The sequence below is a fragment of the Musa acuminata genome, chromosome BXJ3-6, assembly GCF_036884655.1.
Source record: "Musa acuminata AAA Group cultivar baxijiao chromosome BXJ3-6, Cavendish_Baxijiao_AAA, whole genome shotgun sequence".
Classification (NCBI taxonomy): domain Eukaryota; kingdom Viridiplantae; phylum Streptophyta; class Magnoliopsida; order Zingiberales; family Musaceae; genus Musa; species Musa acuminata.
In genome coordinates, this window is record NC_088354.1 from 24,551,286 (window position 1) to 24,556,114 (window position 4,829).

Consider the following 4,829-nt stretch of genomic DNA (forward strand, 5'->3'; position numbering starts at 1 on the left):
AGTTTGCAACAAAAGTTGTATTTGCTTTGGTGTCGAACATGTAAGATAGGGTCTTTTATGAAGGTGGTTGGATTTTGGTGAGGACTTCTCAAAAATCAGATTCCACTTCTTTTGGGAACGTGACCCTTGTTTGCAAGGATCATGTTCAAGGACTTGCTACCAACCTCGAATTTCTTTAAGGTGTCCTTAAGTAGCAAGTTTTCCTTTTGGAGAGTTTCTAGATCATGACATTTTATGCATGAACCTAAATTATCATGATATTCAGCTTTTAACTTATCGAAATTACAAGTAAGACTTTCATGCACCTTTTTTAGCAATTTATATTTTCTACTAATAATCTTGCATTCATCAAATAAGTCATGGAAGGCATTTAATAATTCATCAAATGATAAATCTGCATCCATTAAATTCGTTACCTCCTCTCCGATGGCCATTAAGGCGTAATGAGCAACTTGCTCGGTGTTGGACTCCTCTTCTTCGGACGCGCTCGAGTCATCCCATGTTGCTTTGAGCGCCTTCTTCTTTGATGTTCTCTTTTTGACTTGGGGACAATCACTCTTGTAGTGTCCTGGCTTTTTGCACTCATAGCAAATAACTTGGTCCTTCTTGGGTTCAAGTTTATTTTTTGTGTCATTCTTAAACTTGTTTCTTTTAATGAATTTTTTAAATTTTTTTGTTAGAAGTGCCAAGTCATCGTCAGAGTCCTCATCACTTGAGTTTTCTCTCAAGTGGTCTTCTGAAGTTATAAGTGTCATATCCTTCCTGTTCTTTGGAAGGATGTCTTCTTGCTCTTCATGAGCTTTGCAAGTCATCTCGTAGGTCATTAATGACCCGATTAGTTCTTCAAGAGGGAAGTTGTTTAGATCTTTCGCCTCTTGAACAGCAGTGACTTTAGGATCTCAACTCTTAGGAAGGGATCTTAGAATCTTATTTAAGAGCTCAAAATCCAAAAAATATTTTTCGAATCCTTTTAGACCGTTGACGACATCCGTGAAATGGGTAAACATGTCGCCAATAGTCTCACTCGGTTTCATCCGGAAAAGTTCGAAAGAATGTAACAAAAGATTGATTTTTGACTCTTTCACTCTACTTGTGCCTTCGTGAGTCACTTCGAGTGTGTGCCAAATATCAAATGCGGTTTCACAAACCGAAACACGGTTGAACTCGTTTTTATCAAGCGCACAAAATAAGGCATTCATAGCCTTTGCATTAAGAGCGAAAGCCTTCTTCTCTAATTCATTCCAATCGATCATTGGAAGAGAAGACTTCGAAAATCTATTTTCGACAAGATTCCAGAGTTCAAAATCCATAGAAATAAGAAAGATCCTCATTCGGGTCTTCCAATAGGTGTAGTCCATCCCATTGAACATGGGTGGACGTGTAATAGAATGGCCCTCTTGGTTTCCGGCGTATGCCATCTCTCTTGGGTTTTAATCCGTTTGAGAGTTAACCTCGCTCTAATACCAATTGTTAGGATCAAGAGCACTAAGAGGGGGGGTGAATTAGTGCAGTGGAAAACCTTCTACGATTAAAATAAAAACTGTGTTCGTTTGTTAAAAGTGATTTTGGTAATAAAGCTGATTCGTAAATCACTTTAACTTTTGTTTAAGCGAGATGCAACAAAGATATAAATGTGGTTTGCAGTTATGATTCTAATCAAATAGTAGGCGCAAACTGAAATATGATATTCGTACGAAAAAATTGATTTACGTCTAAATGCTGATTCGTAAATCACTTGATTAAGCGAGATACAGTTTAAGCAAGGATATAAAGGCAGTTTGCAGTTATGGTTGAAATCAAAACGTAAATGTAAACAGAAATATGTTGATCGTACGATAAAACTGATTTACGTCTAAACGCCGATTCAGAACGTGCAAAGCTTGAAACCCGATCGTATATGCATAGAAAGCAGTAAGCTTTTGAGGAGGTTAGCAGTAAAGATAATATGCTCAAAGTAAATGCAAACCAAGATTTAGATTGGTTCGGTCAATCTTGACCTACTCCACTTTTGGCTTCCTCCATCGATGAGGTCACCGACGTCAACTAGAGGCCTTCCTTCAATAGGCGAAGGCCAACCACCCTTTTACAGTTTCACTCCTTTTGACGGGCTTAGGAGACAACCCTTACAGAATTTTCTCTCCTCTCTTTACAACTCAGAACTTGGAAGAACAGAGGGAGAAGAACTTTTGGCCTTTACAACAATTTTGAGCTCTAAAAATCACAGAACAAGATCAGGATTTCAGTGTATGTTTAGTGCTCTTTTAGTGCTAAATGGGTGGGGTATTTATAGGCCCCAACCCAGTTTGAATTTGGAGCTCAAAACTGTCAATTCTCGGAATTTCGGGATCTGGCGGTAGCACCTCCTGACTGAGGTGGTTGCACCGCCTGGCAGAGCTCGAAGACTGAGCCTCTGGGTGGTGCCACCTCCTGTCAGGGGTGGTTGCACCTCCTGCTAGAGCTCGAAGACCGAGCTCTAGCGGTGCCACCGCCTGACTGAGGCGATTGCACCTCCTGCCAGAGCTCGAAGACCGAGCTCAGGCGGTGCCACCTCCTGTCAGGGGAGGTTGCACCGCCCAGTCTCGCTCGGAGACTGAGCCCAGGCAGTGCCACCTCCTGGCTGGGGTGGTTGCACCGCCCAATCTCGCTCGGAGACTTAGCCCAGGCGGTGCTACCTCTTGGCTTGGGCGGTTCAACCGCCTGGCAGAAATCAGGGTCCGAATGGGTTGATCCATTTGGCCCAATTTGGGTTTTTCAAGGGCCCAATTGCCCCAAGATTAAGTTAATGGGATCACCTCCCATTTCCAACTTAATCATTGTGCTAACTACAATATTTCCTAAGATATTTACTGTAACTTACTCCGGTGCGTCAATCGTTTCTTCCGGCGAGCTTCCGGCGAACATCCGTCGATTATCCAATGAACCCTCGGTGATGCTCCTGCGGACTTCCAGCAAACTCCTGGACTTGCGACGATCCACTTGCGAGTTCCGACGAGCTTCTTTGGCAAGCTCATGGACTTCTCGGATTTGTTCCCGTAGAACTTCCGACGACTGTCTGAACTTCCGTCAAACTCTCGAACTCCCAACGTGATCATTGTCTTGACTCCAGCGCAACTCCTGCTGCATATCTTACTTTCATCGTAGTTAATCTTGCACACTTATCTCAACATATAGATTAGATAATAATTGACAATTGACTTCATCATCAAAATCTGAGATTCAACAGTAAGAAGGTTGTAAGAGGGGTATTTGGTCCTCCCCTTCAAAGTGATTTGCTAGTGAAAGTTGGGAGCCTCATCGAAGAAGGCTTCGAAAGTGGATGTAGGTCATTTGACCGAACCACTATACATCATGGTGTTCCTTGAATGTGTGAGTGTTTAATGTTCTGAACCATTTCTCTATTTAGCTACAAACCGTTCGGATTTCATCTCCCTACCCTTGACTACCTTTACTCGAGCTATTTTAGCTAAGTCATCCTTTGTCGAATCGAAATCTCTACACATTTACGAAATCGATTTCAAAATTATGAGTTTTAATCGGCTACACTAATTCACCCCCCCCCCTCCTCTTAGTGTCGCTCCAATCCTAATAGCAAAAACTACCTGCGTGACCAGGTATGGAGCGTTTGAGTTCTTGGTGATGCCTTTCAGTTTAACCAACGCTCTGGCCACGTTCTGCACTCTTACTCTTATGAACCAACTATTCAAAGAGTATTTGGATAAGTTCATAGTTGTCGACTTGGACGATATCGTCGTCTACAGCCAAACACTTGAGGAGCATGTCGAGCATCTTCGGACAATTTTCAAGGTTCTCAGGGAGAATACTTTGTTCATGAAAGGGAGAAGTGCTACTTTGCTCAAACAGAGATCTTATTCTAGGGGCATCGAATCGGTGATGGCTCCATTCGGATGGACAAATCGAAGGTGCAAGCTGTTGCAAAATGACGAACTCCAAAGAAGGTGCCAGAGTTGAGATCCTTCCTTGGTTTCGTCAACTACTATTAACACTTCATAACGGGGTGTTTGAAGCGTGCAACTCCACTGACGGAGTTACTGAAGGAGCAGCCTTGGAGGTGGTCTAACAAATGTGAAGCTGCATTCCTAGATCTGAATGCCGCTGTGTTGGAAGAATCGGTGCTCAAATTGTCGGACTATGAGGAGCCCTTCGAAATCCATACAGATGCTTCAAACTTTGCTATTGGGGGAGTACTCATGCAGGAGGGTCATCCGGTGGCCTACAAGAACTGCAAGCTCAACAAGACCGAGCGGCAGTATCCGGTGCACGAGAAGGAGATGTTAGCGGTGGTCCACTATCTACGAGTTTGGTGACACAACCTTCTTGGATCACGATTTGTGCTGAGGACAGATAACATCGCTTTGAGCTATTTCCGAACTCAGAAGAAACTCTCCCTAAGGCAAGCATGACAGTAGGACTTCCTGGCTGAGTTTGATATGTCAATGGAGTACAAGCCCGGAAAAGCAAATGTCGTGGCCGATGCATTGAGTCGGAAGGTGGAGTGAGTAAACGCCATACAGTTGGAGGGTAGAGCCCAAGCAAGTAAGTTACACTCCAACTTCTTTTCTAGGATCAAGGATGGACTTTATAGTGAACCCCAGGCAGTAACCCTAATACAGCTCATCAAAGAAGGCAAGGCACGACTATTTTGGGTCTAGGAGGGACTCGTGTACACAAAAGGGAATAGGGTTTATGTTCCTCGAGTGGATAATTTGAGACGTGAACTCTTGATAAAGTGTCACGATTCCCTTTGGGCTGGACATCCGGGCATTCATAGAACCTTGGCTCTTGTGGAAAGGGCCTTCTTTTGGCTGAAG